General features: G+C 32.4%; 1 protein-coding gene across 4 annotated transcripts in view; it reads left to right on the plus strand.

Annotated features, from left to right (window-relative positions):
* LOC145265458 (acetylcholine receptor subunit alpha-like) overlaps positions 1 to 15,000 on the plus strand; it is a 1,250,815-nt gene that overhangs the window by 583,227 nt on the left and 652,588 nt on the right. The window lies entirely within an intron of this gene.

Genomic DNA, 15,000 nt, shown 5'->3' on the forward strand with positions numbered 1-15,000 from the left:
AATAACATCAATAAATTATAAACTAGTATACATGTTTTTTGTTGTTTAGTTTAGTTTCGTATATACAAACATGTAAAAAAATCCGAATGAGAATCGAAAATATGTACAAATAAAATCACGTTGCGTTACGTTACATATGGCGAAAAAATAGGGGAACGCGATTGAAATCCAGCAACGTTATATTACTCAAAGATCCTAAAGACTAATCACGCTAAAACCAAGAGGCATTCCTTCTGTTTACAAAGGGAAGGCCTTCTCAACCGAATGTGGATAGTCTCCAAAATCTTTAAATGAAATAATCAGTGAGCACGACTCTGAATTGAAAAAGAATTTGTACTAAAGTTCGATGCACAAGACGGGTTTTTATAAGGTGGTCCGTAATTGAAGACCCGTATGTATTGGTAATTACGTCTGTTGTTTTGTTTGTCCCATTTCTGATTTTGGTAGGTACGTGTTGTTGGACTCTTCCATCCAATCTTAATGTTGTTCGGCCCACATAGTTGGCACTGCAGCTACATTCAAAATTGTAAATGACATTATTATAATGATGGGGAGGGGTAAAACATCTTTTCGAGAGGATGGCATTAACGTTCTCGTAGAGAACACAACACGTACATTTGAAGCAAAATAACAATTTTGCACTGTTGAGCTGATTTGCTTTGCAAATTTCTAACTTACTGTCTCCAGCCACGGTAAACGCAGATATACTGGACATTTATTAACCGTTTGAATTTTAGTTACAGAGGACTCTGCTATTTTCTTTTTATACCTAATCACATCCAAAGGGTACCCATTTTTCGAGAGGGTATCAGTAATTATATTAAATTTTTCATCCAATTTTTATTTTGAGCAGATCATAAGGGCACGATGTGTTAGGGTCCAAATTAAATTTATCTTACGTGTCCGGAGCAAAATGAATTGCAGTGTGTATACAGTCTCCTGAATGTCGGTTTACGGTATTTTGATGTAAGGTAAGTAGATGGTGTTTTCGTTACTAATGCATCGGGGAAAGCTATGGACGAATTAGACTCTCCTTCAGAAGTATACCGTAACGCGGGATGCATTTTATTAAGTAAGGAGAAAAAATATTTGCCTCTATTTGGTTATTGAAGATGAAAAATGTGTCGTGCACATAACGAAAATAGATCAAGGGTTTCATGGGTCCAGAGAGCAATTGCTCTTCATGGAAACTCACGAAAACATTCGACATTATCGGGCCAAAAACTGAGCCAATGGACACACCTTCTATTTGCCGATACATCACATTAAATTCAACAGATGTAGTGGCAAATTTCATCAGCTCAACAAATATACTTTCAGAAATGGGAGAAGGCGATATCTGACTACAATAAAAAAAAAATCTGTACAGATATCTATAGTCTCGGAAATCGGGACGCAACTAAAAAGTTGCTAATGCCATAAGAACACGTTTAACACCGGGTAATTGAATACAAAAGTCTAAACCATGATCAAGTATTAATAGTTCAGAGGGAGATAAATCATGGGAAGAAAGATTTAAGACGTTCTTGCCAATATTACAGTTGGTGGTACATCCAAACTGTTTGTATATTAAATGTTGCAAGTTACTGTTAAATTTAAGAACAAGTCTTGTAAAATTGCAATATACTTTGCGAACCGAATTTTATCAAAGCACGATGAAATGTTCACTGATTCAATCCATAGTTGCACATTTTTCTCTTCATACCGCTAATTTTCCCGTATAATTATGATTAAAATTTCGAACATACAAAGTTAACGTCTAATATATCCTGTAATCGTAAATTTTAAGAGGTAGGATCGAAAGAAAAAAAAAATAAATTTAGATCCTTAATTTTAAATGAAAAATGAGACTGCACTAAGCATACAGTAATGTTTTTAAAAAATCCTTATGGAATAAGTTTTAAACACAACCGCTTTTTGAAATTTCACAAATAGGTTAGCCGATATTTTATGTAAATAAACAAAGCAGATTCCAGATACGAAACTAACGGAGAATCGAAACAATATAGCTGAAGACTTAGTTAATTATTCCGGATTAGAAAAATAATTTAAATTAAATAAAGAAATAAAGAAATTTAAGAAAATAATGAATAGTTTTAGTAAATCATATTTAGTGAACATAAGTAATTAGTGTTAACGTTGAATGATAATTCGATTAATTTTTTTTTTAAATAGAGATACAAAAATAGGTAAACATTTAAATCTTTCAAAAAACTTTGGATGGATGAAATGCATGTAAAATATTTTCCCATGTTTTGTCCACATTAGGAAAATGAACTCTATTCTGTTCATTTTAAAGTGTTTTTATTCTATACGTCTGACGAAGGGCTGTCTTTGTGAAAATTTTCAAACGACATGATGTTTTAATTTGTCTGAATAGTCTTGAAACAATTGTAACTAACAAGGAAATACACTATTTGTTGCTATCAATCTATTCCTTGATCTTGATGTCTTGATTTTGTTTAAAATAGTATATATATATATATATATATATATATATATATATATATATATATATATATAAGTAGGTTGTAGTTTGCTTGAAGCATTGTTGAAGAAAATTATAAGGTAAAATTAAAAGCCAAGAACAATGCGAGATTTTTTTTTTTATATATAGAGTAAAATTAAATGCAAACAAAAGAAATAAAGTTCTTTTTTTTTGTTGTTTGTTTTTTCTTTTTCACACAAATTTTAACTCTAAACAACAGTAATTTTTTTTCTGTTGTATTCAATGGTGATATAAATCTCAATATATTTCAGACTTATTAGTCCATTTTCAAGAGAAGACAGCGGAAGAGTGTTCAAAATTGGAAAAGTAGCCGCAGAGTTTGCCACGTGATACCGCGAAATATAGAACAAAAAATGACGTTAGGAGAACGTTAAAATAAATCAGTTGATGTTTGAAATACTTGTTGCGTTTGTGAATCAAGGGAGATGACTATTCAAGCAAGGTTTGTTTGTTTTTTTAAATTATTGTTTTTCTTATGTTTTAAACTTATATTATAAAAGCGGAGCTCAATTCCAGTCTATTGTTTAGTGTGGGAGTATTTTTTGAAATAATTAAAGATTCGAGGATACGAAGTTGACCTACGTTTCTTGAAGAAGCAAGAATGTTGATGTGAAAATCTGGTTCTGAATTAATGCAAGTGCGAATATGTTTATAGAACGACGAAGCAGTAGTGTTTAAGTGCTCTTTAATGCGGTGATGAAACAATCTGGTAGTGCTTCCGATGTAAGATGCACTGCATTTAGCGCACTGTAGGTCGTAAACAACGTGGTTCTTAGAGCATAAACCTGTGTGTGATATTGGGCAATTAGAGAGTGAACAAGGGGAAGGTGTATGCGATGGATGTTTTCGGTTGAGCTGTTGTCTTAAAGTAGATCCAGTGTGGATGAGTTGAATGTTGAGCCCCTCGCGGAATCTCTTTCTCTACTTGATTTTAAAATACAAATAAAAAAAATGGTGCCATATGCACTGAATTCTACAGAAAACCCGCCAGCAAACGCCTCTTCGTACATTTCAAATCTGCGCTACCTCTCAAGGACAAACTAAACTACGCACATGCCGAAATCTCACGCATACAAGACAAATGCACTAACATCTCCGACAAACATACACACACTAACAATTTCCTACAGACCCTCTCACTAAACGGCTACCCTAATACGATCCTATCCTCACTTAAAAAGAAAAAACGCAACACCCGACCCTTCTCTAACAATTGTTTTCTAAAACTACCCTTCCTCAGTGACAAAATCTCATCTTCAATCCGAAAAGCCATCCGCAGCGAGAAGCCATCCACTGCTTCGTCGTTCTATAAACATATTCGCACTTGCATTAATTCAGAACCAGATTTTCACATCAACATTCTTGCTTCTTCAAGAAACGTAGGTCAACTTCGTATCCTCGAATCTTTAATTATTTCAAAAAATACTCCCACACTAAACAATAGACTGGAATTGAGCTCCGCTTTTATAATATAAGTTTAAAACATAAGAAAAACAATAATTTAAAAAAAAAAAAACCTTGCTTGAATAGTCATCTCCCTTGATTCACAAACGCAACAAGTATTTCAAACATCAACTGATTTATTTTAACGTTCTCCTAACGTCATTTTTTGTTCTATATTTCGCGGTATCACGTGGCAAACTCTGCGGCTACTTTTCCAATTTTGAACACTCTTCCGCTGTCTTCTCTTGAAAATGGACTAATAAGTCTGAAATATATTGAGATTTATATCACCATTGAATACAACAGAAAAAAAAATTACTGTTGTTTAGAGTTAAAATTTGTGTGAAAAAGAAAAAACAAACAACAAAAAAAAGAACTTTATTTCTTTTGTTTGCATTTAATTTTACTCTATATATAAAAAAAAAATCTCGCATTGTTCTTGGCTTTTAATTTTACCTTATAATATATATGTATATATATATATATATATATATATATATATATGTATGTATATGCATAAAAGTAATGAAATAAAAAATATGTTGTGTTTACCTGATAAACGCAATAGTAAACTTCCATCTTATATATATATATATATATATATATATATATATATATATATATATATATATATATATATATATATACCAGTGGTTATATGTAGATAACTTAATCCCAATCAAATAAACAACCTCAATACGCATTAGAGAGTAGAGCTTATTATGAACAAAGAAACAATTTCCATTATTTCAGCTGCTTTGAAAACTTTCCAATCGGACTATATGCATCATTACACTGGACTTAATTTTGGAGTCAATTCTCTCTAAATAACTATTTTCGCCTTTCAGATTACCTTGAGAAAATTTTCATGCAAGCTGAAATATTATGCGCGGTTTGTTTTTATATGTTTTCACATATCCAACATTGTTTCACCTGTTTTTCTTTTGCAATTTATGACTACAATAGATTGCGGTTTCACTTAATGCCATAACTAGCAACTTCTAACGCATATATATATATATATATATATATATATATATATATGACGTGTGTGTATGTGTGTGAAACCGGACTGATTTCTGTAAAATTATTAGAGTATATTTCTCATAGACAAGCATACTAAGCTTTGCAATCTCCAAATCCGATTTTGTATTCATTTTTTTATTTGCCTTTTTTTACTTTTTGTTTTTTGTTAACAAAGGAATTTGGCACCAACGGCTAAATCGACAGATTCCGTCCATCCAAAGTTGAGAGAATTGAATCATTGCATCTTATTATTTTTATTTTTCGTCTGTTTTCGGCTCATGATTATTTGACATTAATCTTCGACGTGAGCCGAAGAGATTATTTGTCATAAGCACCAGCTTCGTTTCGCGGACAGCCTCACATCGCGAGCTCTCTCACTGCAAAATAAGAAAGAAAAAAAATAATGGCATGAGATTATTTTTGAACGACATGAATTATTCAATTTAGAAAGGTTAGCTGAAAAGTGTGTATCAATACAATATACAAGCTACGTTTAAAAATATATTCCTTGTAAAATATAAAGTTATTACGTGCCTGAAATAATTTGTATGCTGCGGTCGCTAGACTTCTTGAGTATGTGTGACAGCTTTGTAGGTAGCAGACCATGATAGTTGTTAAGTCATCGCTGCATTTTGATAATTTTCATGCAAGTGCATGAAAATTATCAAAATAACGTCTAGTTGTAAAGGTGGTCATATAATTGTGATGTAGTGAAGTTTTTCCTTTTTCCTTGTAGCTGCAATAATGTAACGCCAGCAAAGAAATGTCCAATGGCATCGTTAAGCTTCCTTTTGCCTATCCCTCTAACAAAAACTCTATGTTAAAAGGCAACTATTTATCTTTTGGTTGCATGTCACATTTTTAACTTCCTCTCATTAACATCACATCCTGATACTTTGTTAGTGTTTTTGTTGTTGTTATTGTTGTTGTTGTTGTTCTTCTTCTTCTTCTTCTTCTTCTTCTTCTTCTTCTTCTTCTTCTTCCGCAATCAATAAATTGATGGCTCACGAGGTTTGTGCAAAGTGTACTTGAAAATGATTATGGCATATACAGTATATATTCTTTTAAAACGATGTACCCATTATAACCGGGTAGTTCTTATCCTTCATTACCATTAATCATTGTCGATATGAAATGTTTGCTCATTACTGAACGTTCGTTTGACACAAAAAAAAACAACTGAACTATATCTGGGATTGGGTGTATTACCCGCCAGTCGCACGGCATTCATTAACAAAACACAAAACGTTGAACTACGTGTTTAGTTAATTGATCCACCGGTTAAGTTGAGTGAAACACTTTTTTGTCTACAAAAAGGCCTTTTTCCTACGACAACGTAAGCCATTTAAGGAAAATAAATAAAACAGAACGAAATGAGTAACGCAAAAAGTAATATAATCGATAGGTCACGGGTTATCTAGTCCAGTAGTCGCCTGTCGTTGCAGACAAAAAAAATACAAATATCAAAACGTAATTTGGAAAGTATTAATGGTTCAGACTTTACAGTTCTCCATAGTATATATAAGTCTTCCTTCAAACACCAAGGTCAGTTCCGTTAGCTAAAACGAAAACAATCTAATCTGCTTTCTTAATAAAATTTTAATGCAATTAAGTAGAGCAGCACATTCTAAGAACGCTTAGGACCGGTAAAGGCCTGGAAGAAAAACAAAACTTGATATTATAGAGAAAACAATATATATTAAAAACAAATTCAATAAATTAAAAGAGTGGTCACACGTCCCTCTGACTGGCAAATGTGAATAACTTGCGCATTACCTGTGCATGGCACTGAAAGGTATATTCTGCCGGTCTTTATAGTAAGATGAAGAGTTTATCGTTATCCGTAAGGTGAGCACCACAACAAAAAAAGCAATGGACTACACATTCAATTAGATTATCAAACAGTGTCTAATAATTCAAAATAGGGATAGACAAAATATTTTCACATCATTTAATTATTTTCTTTAATTGTTAGTGCGACTTGCTTTACTGAAGCACCCAAGACGAATGACAATTCTTTCTCCATCACTCTGTTTACGATGACTGCCATCATGTAGACGTATTATATGGTGGTTCTTTGCTCATAATCACAGTGTAGTATATGTGTCATGTTGTGGCGGGCAGGGCCAAGAGTCTGAACAACTATTATGATTGTTAAATTATGTATCATAAAAATGTCCAGAAGAATGTTTTAAAAGAAAAGAATCTTATATATTATTTAATTGGAATGAATATTATTTCTTTTTATTTATTGCGGACTATTATCCTCATCTTTTCTGACGAAGGCCAGAGGAATAGTTGGGCCGAAACGTCGTGAAACAATTAAGAAAAGATGAGGATAATAGTCCGCAATAAATAAAAATTAAAAGTATCTTAGTTAAAATATATTGCTAAAACGGCCGGTGGTCTCTAGAAAGCTATGTAACGTTTGGTCAATGTCGGCTTCGTCATATCAGACGGTTGCTTTCATTTCGAGACGAGACACTCCCCCTAATAAACATTGAGCTGGTTTTCCCCAAAGTTACTTAAAAACAAACAAACCGGTTTATTGACCTCATTAAAAACTGTTCCGCAGAAAATGTTAACTGCTGAATAGCTATTGCTTACGATCGCCGCATGTGCATGAAGCTTTTTCGTATAAAAAAGAAGCCAACAGACTCGTGGTAAATAAAACACTGTCTCGCACTCAAAGTTCACGTCAATAACTCGTCAAAAACGGGCACCTGTTTTTTTTGGGGGGGGGGTCTTTTTGTTTTTTGTTTTTTTGTTGTTTTTTTTGCACACTTTACTATTTTCCAACTGCACGTCAAGGCTTCGTTTTTTTTAACAACCAACGATTTTTCTTTTCATTTACCCAAAACACACATGCCTACAAACATCCGGGAAACGCCAGGTACCCCCGCTAGTTAATAGAGAAAAAGCATAAACAAGGCTTGTTTGGAGTGTGGGCAGTAAACAACAATGTGGCTTACTGACAAATAAAATTTCCGCTTTGGCTGACGTCAGAGACACGTAAGCCAGGAGAAATCAGAACAAAGAATTAGTCTGGAACGAGACGTCGGGGAGACGAGTTATGAGCGGACATGAGTTATCTCTGTGTGTATAATGGAAGCATCCATGGAGCAACTAAGGAAAATGTAGGAAGATGGTTAAGAACCTTTTGGAAATAAAACTCTATATATGATAAGTCGGCGTTTTTGGTGTTTTATTCGAAAGAAGATGCCTTAATGTTCAGGTGTTTGTTGCTAGAGGAGAGAGAGAGAGAGAGAGAGAGAGAGAGAGAGAGAATGAGAATGAGGTATGTGTCAAACAGACATGGGTTTATTCGTTCATTGTTAAAGACTGTCTGTTATTGTCCCGTTCATCATTGTCGTAAATATGTGACAACACCCATATGCACATATATTAAATATACACGTAACAGATCGGCAAGTACTCCAAATACAAAGACAAGTAACCGTTCTTTATAATGCTAGCCACTAATATATATATATATATATATATATATATATATATATTAGTGGCTAGCATTCTTATCTAGTACCTGCTATTCTTATCTCCTTTTTACTAGATATATCGATGACATTTTAATTATCACATACTCCCGCAAAGAAGCTATTAACATTTTCCACAAATTCAATAACGCCGACCCAAACTTAAAATTTACTATAGAACACCCAGACTCTTCGGAATCCCTTTCTCTACTTGATTTTAAAATACAAATAAAAAAAAATGATGCCATATGCACTGAATTCTACAGAAAACCCGCCAGCAAACGCCTCTTCGTACATTTCAAATCTGCGCTACCTCTCAAGGACAAACTAAACTACGCACATGCCGAAATCTCACGCATACAAGACAAATGCACTAACATCTCCGACAAACATACACACACTAACAATTTCCTACAGACCCTCTCACTAAACGGCTACCCTAATACGATCCTATCCTCACTTAAAAAGAAAAAACGCAACACCCGACCCTTCTCTAACAATTGTTTTCTAAAACTACCCTTCCTCAGTGACAAAATCTCATCTTCAATCCGAAAAGCCATCCGCAGCGAGGGGCTCAACATTCAACTCATCCACACTGGATCTACTTTAAGACAACAACTCAACCGAAAACATCCATCGCATACACCTTCCCCTTGTTCACTCTCTAATTGCCCAATATCACACACAGGTTTATGCTTTAAGAACCACGTTGTTTACGACCTACAATGCGCTAAATGCAGTGCATCTTACATCGGAAGCACTACCAGATTGCTTCATCACCGCATTAAAGAGCACTTAAACACTACTGCTTCGTCGTTCTATAAACATATTCGCACTTGCATTAATTCAGAACCAGATTTTCACATCAACATTCTTGCTTCTTCAAGAAACGTAGGTCAACTTCGTATCCTCGAATCTTTAATTATTTCAAAAAATACTCCCACACTAAACAATAGACTGGAATTGAGCTCCGCTTTTATAATATAAGTTTAAAACATAAGAAAAACAATAATTAAAAAAAAAAAAAAAAAAAACCTTGCTTGAATAGTCATCTCCCTTGATTCACAAACGCAACAAGTATTTCAAACATCAACTGATTTATTTTAACGTTCTCCTAACGTCATTTTTTGTTCTATATTTCGCGGTATAACGTGGCAAACTCTGCGGCTACTTTTCCAATTTTGAACACTCTTCCGCTGTCTTCTCTTGAAAATGGACTAATAAGTCTGAAATATATTGAGATTTATATCACCATTGAATACAACAGAAAAAAAAAATTACTGTTGTTTAGAGTTAAAATTTGTGTGAAAAAGAAAAAACAAACAACAAAAAAAAGAACTTTATTTCTTTTGTTTGCATTTAATTTTACTCTATATAAAAAAAAAATCTCGCATTGTTCTTGGCTTTTAATTTTACATTATAATTTTCTTCAACAATGCTTCAAGCAAACTACAACCTACTTATATATATATATATATATAAAGTTAGAAAAGCATTTCATCCAAGGCATGAAAATTGTTAAACAAAATGTTTTTACTATAGGCTTTAAAAATAAAGGTACAAGATTCAATTTGAAATTGATTTATCTTCAAAGTGCACTTTTATAAATTTTACAAAGTAAATTATAAAATTTAATTTAAATTGAATCAAAACATTACCTTGTATTTATTTTATGTAAGTAACATTCTGTTGCAATTTTGAAAAAAAAATCATTGAAAATTTTATATCTATATCATTAATTGCTAGATAAATGAAAGACTCTGTTCCGTCTGCCTGCTTCCCACCTGACTACAACTTGGATGTCTTCAAGTCCAATGTTAACAAATTCCTAATGAACCGCCCCTTTAAGTAAACACTTCATCAAATCTCCACACTAACGTACTGTACTTGCAATAACCCTTATCCCTGAGTGGCTTCCGGGCCTTGATAAGTGGTGACCACCGTGTAAAAAAAAGGTAATGTTTTTAAATTGCACCAAAATGTACATTACATAAAATAAATCTAAGGTAATTTTTTGATTCAATTTAAATTAAATTTTTATACTTTGTAAAATTCATAAAAGTGCATTTGAAGATAAATTTCAAATTGAATCTTGTGCCTTGTTTATTTTGGAGGCTATGATATTTAAGTACTTCTTGTTTGTTTAGAACGTGTGATATTTAGAGGCTCTTGTTCTGCAGGGCATGCTATTTAGATGTTACTTGTTTATTTTGCAAGTTATCATAATTAGATGCATCTTTTTTATCCGGGGTATATTATTTAGTTGCTTTTTATTTGTTTTGGAGCATGTGCTATATAGTTGCTTCTTGTTGGTTTTGAACGATATATTTAGTTGTTTAATATTTGTTTTGGAGGGTATGATTTTTAAGTGCTTTTTATTTGTTTTGGATATATAGTTGCTTATTATTGGTTTAGAAGGTTATTATATTTAGGTTTAGAAGGTTATTATATTTAGGTGTTTCCTGGTTGGTTTTGATGTTAGGATATTTACTTGCATTTTGTGTGTTTTAGAGAATATAATAATTACGTGATTCTTATTTGTTTTTGAGGATATGGTATATGGAGTCTTCTAATTTGATTTGGAACATACGATATTTAGAGACTTTTGATTTGTTTTGAAGGGTACGATATTAAAAAGATTCTTGTTTGTTTAAAAACTTATGTTATTTAAACTGCTTTTACTTCTCAACTTAGAGAAACTGATATTCCGAAACGCTCAGTTTTTCTTAGCTTTGACGAAAATCGGGAATTTGATCTGACTCGTATGAATATTGGACTTGCGTTTGTAAAAATTGATGTTAAAAGTGGAATTTTCTATAAAATTATAAATTTCCATCATAAGTGAAAAAATTGTATTCGGCAACGTGGGAGGATGTGACGTCATAGACAGAAAGTTGATTGACACGTGGTGGAAACGCTGACACAATCTTTCTCTTTTATCTAAAACGCGAAAAAGAGCGATCGGTGTGGAGACAGTTTTTCCTTCCTCTATGGGGATGAGGAGTTAGGGATGCCATGTATATGTACTTCAAATTATTTTTTAACAATAAGGCGAAAAAAATTATTTTTTTAACAATAAGGCGAAAAAAAATTATTTTTTAACAATAAGGCGAAAAAAATTATTTTTTAACAATAAGACAAAAAAAATTATTTTTTAACAATAAGGCGAAAAAAAAGGAGGAAAGCATCACAACTATACTTAAAACGAGACATTACTGTAATTACTTAAAAATGTTAACAAAAAATACTTTAGCTGCTTACTACAAAACACGACTACAGATATTTGTTAAAAAAATGTTCCAGCGTGATTTTACAAATCCGTAGATTTACAGCTGATAGTTACTTGAAAAATTCAATGTTTAATGCATTTTATATTTGACTATGTTGTGGTAAGCGTACAGAATAGAACTTGTTATCCACAAAACACATAATATTAAACGCATTGGAATAAACATCTCTACCAAACATATATAGTTTTAACGTGTGAAAACGGTTAATTTTATTTTTATTTCGGACTATTAGTCTCATCTTTATTAGTTGTTGTTGGTTTTTTTTATCTTTTTATTGGTTCACAACGTTTCGGCCAACCTCTGGCCTTCGTCAGGTGGTAACCGCGACGGATAGGAACTTCGAATCTCCTAACTGCATTTTCAGCCATCACTGCCATCCGTAGTTGTTGTCGTCTCACCACATTTTTGACCAATTACCTCTGGCACGCTTTGGGTGGGATTGAAACCGCTATCTTCAGACAATGTTCATCTGGAACCGTAGAGATTCAACGTCTCTATCAACTGCGCCACGGGCCCCGAAGGGCGATCAAGGTTGGATTCTTTGATCTTATAAATCCACATTTATTTATTATCTGATCTTCCATAGTCGGGTCCGTACCGATTGGTATATATATATATATTATTCCTTAAATGAATTTTTTATTTTGAGATGAGCAGTTTATGTTAATATAATTAATCCGTCGCGGTTACCACCTGACGAAGGCCAGAGGAAGTTGGCCGAAACGTTGTGAACCAATAAAAAGATAAAAAAAAAAACAACAACTAATAAAGATGAGACTAATAGTCCGAAATAAAAATAAAATTAACATAAACTGCTCATCTCAAAATAAAAAATTCCAATTAAGGAATAATAAATATATATATATATATATATATATATATATATATATATATATATATATATATATATATATATGTGAAAACGGTGTTGTAAAATATTGTACTGGTCCAAAAGTCTTATAAATAGTTTTTGCCACAAAAAAATTAGATTAGTTACACCATTTCTATTTTATAAGTTCTCGAGAATAAACTATACTGTACTTTAGTCGTACTTTTAAAAATAAATACGAAGGCGTTTGACACTCATTATGTATTGTTTTCTCCCGTGTTAACTCTTCTGTCGTTTCACTATTATATTTTACGTTATTCCTCTCCCCGCGAGAGTTTGATGTGACATAACGTCGAATTTAATATGGGGATCTAGTCAGAAATAAACCGTTCTCTGGTGTCCAAGGCCGATAATAATTATCTTTTATTAATTTCCTGTTAAATGTTGCGTTGTTGGCTTTCGAAAATTTAATACGTTCAATGCCACAACCGTTATTATTAATCCTATGTGTTCACATGACAGAGTAAACTGAATTCGTTTTCCTTGAGTCGTTTTATCTCCTCCAAGAGTTGTTTGTTTGCCCAAAGGACGTCATTGAATAAATTATGAACACTCGAATTGATTTCTAAAAACGAGCAGGAAATGCTTTATTTTCGGGTTTTCTTTCTATTATCTGGACAATGGCCGTTGGGAGCAACGTAAATGCCAAAAAATAATAATAAAAAAAACAAGGCAAATTAATTTTGGACCAGTTTTGGACCCTCTACTTTTTGTCTCCTTAACGGCAGTTTTTTTATACATGGTTGTTGTGTTTAGGTTGGATTATTAATGGCGTATTTTATCGTTCGTGTTGTTTTTTATTTATTGTGTTGACTTATTTAAAATCGATCACCGATGTTCATTTCTCATCTTCATATTAAAAAGTGTCCTCATATCTCCATCAACAATTCGAGGAGTCTGTCCGTTCGTCCGGTAGTCTATCGATCTGTCACGCCTTATGCTTAAATATCATTTACATAAGAAAGCACTCACTTAGAATGAACGCATCTTATCTTAGATGCGTCCGTTTACTCATAATTGGCTCTGTCTGTCAGTCATTTACCTACTCTGTCACCGAGGATATTTTCCTCGGAATCTAGACCACTCCTGTGATGATCTTTCCCCTAATGATTGCCATGTAATGATAGAGCAAAGACAGAGCTGCAAGGTTTCTTCTGTAAAAAAAAAAACGTTATTTCTGTTGAATTGAGGAGAAAAGGTCATAAACTACTAGGTTTTGAAGTCGGTTTAGAAACTTGGTCACGGCAAGGCAGGGTGCTCCGAGTAGCTTCTGCCCAGATATGGCAACAGTAATCCATCTTAGGACGTACTTGGCTTTTACACAGGTAGAGGGTTGCGTTGGGAATGAGATATTTTCGAGAGCGATAGAATGATGCAACCATTCATCCAGTGACCTGGCATCAGATTTGATGTAAGTCTTTCATTTCAGAACAAGTCGCTTGTTTCTTCGAGACGAGAGCCATTTCTATCAATTGGGGCTTACTGGGGATGCTTTTATGAACTAACATGAGTTAACACATGTTTTTCCTTATTTTATTTCCATTTTTGGTGCTTAGCGCGTTTGATCCCTACCTAATTCCTTCCCTGAAAAAACGTTACATGACGCCATATTTTTTTAGCACTAAGTAAAAGAAAATTCCAGAAAAGGATTTGTTTTATTTATAGCAATTTTATAGATGGATATTATAATTTCTGCGCCCATAAAAGAATGTCAATTTGATTGGGATAACATAGCAATTGCCTCGGTCTAGAAGTATTTCTCCTTCACTGTCTACGGATAAAACAAATGGAGATAACATCAACAACTATAATAATAACAACATTAACAATAACAACAATAACAATAATAACAACAATAACAATAATAACAACAATAACAATAATAACAGCAAAAAATAATAACAATAATAACAATAATAATTATAACAATAACAAAAATAATAATAACAATAATAATAACAACAATAATAATAATAACAATAATAATAACAATTATAACAATGATAATATGATAACAATAATAATAACAATTATAACATTTCTCCTTCACTGTCTACGGATAAAACAAATGAAGGTAACATCAACAACTATAATAATAACAACATTAACAATAACAACAATAACAACAATAACAATAATAACAACAATAACACTAATAACATAAAAAATAATAACAATAATAACAATAACAATAATAATAACAATAATTAGAACAATAACAAAAATAATAATAACAATAATAATAACAACAATAATAATAATGATAACAATAATAATAACAATTATAACAATGATAACAACAATAATAATAATAATAATAATAATAACAATGATAACAATAATAATAAT

This window comes from Euprymna scolopes, chromosome 40 (genome assembly GCF_053919585.1).
Source record: "Euprymna scolopes isolate OS-2025 chromosome 40, ASM5391958v1, whole genome shotgun sequence".
Lineage (NCBI taxonomy): Eukaryota > Metazoa > Mollusca > Cephalopoda > Sepiida > Sepiolidae > Euprymna > Euprymna scolopes.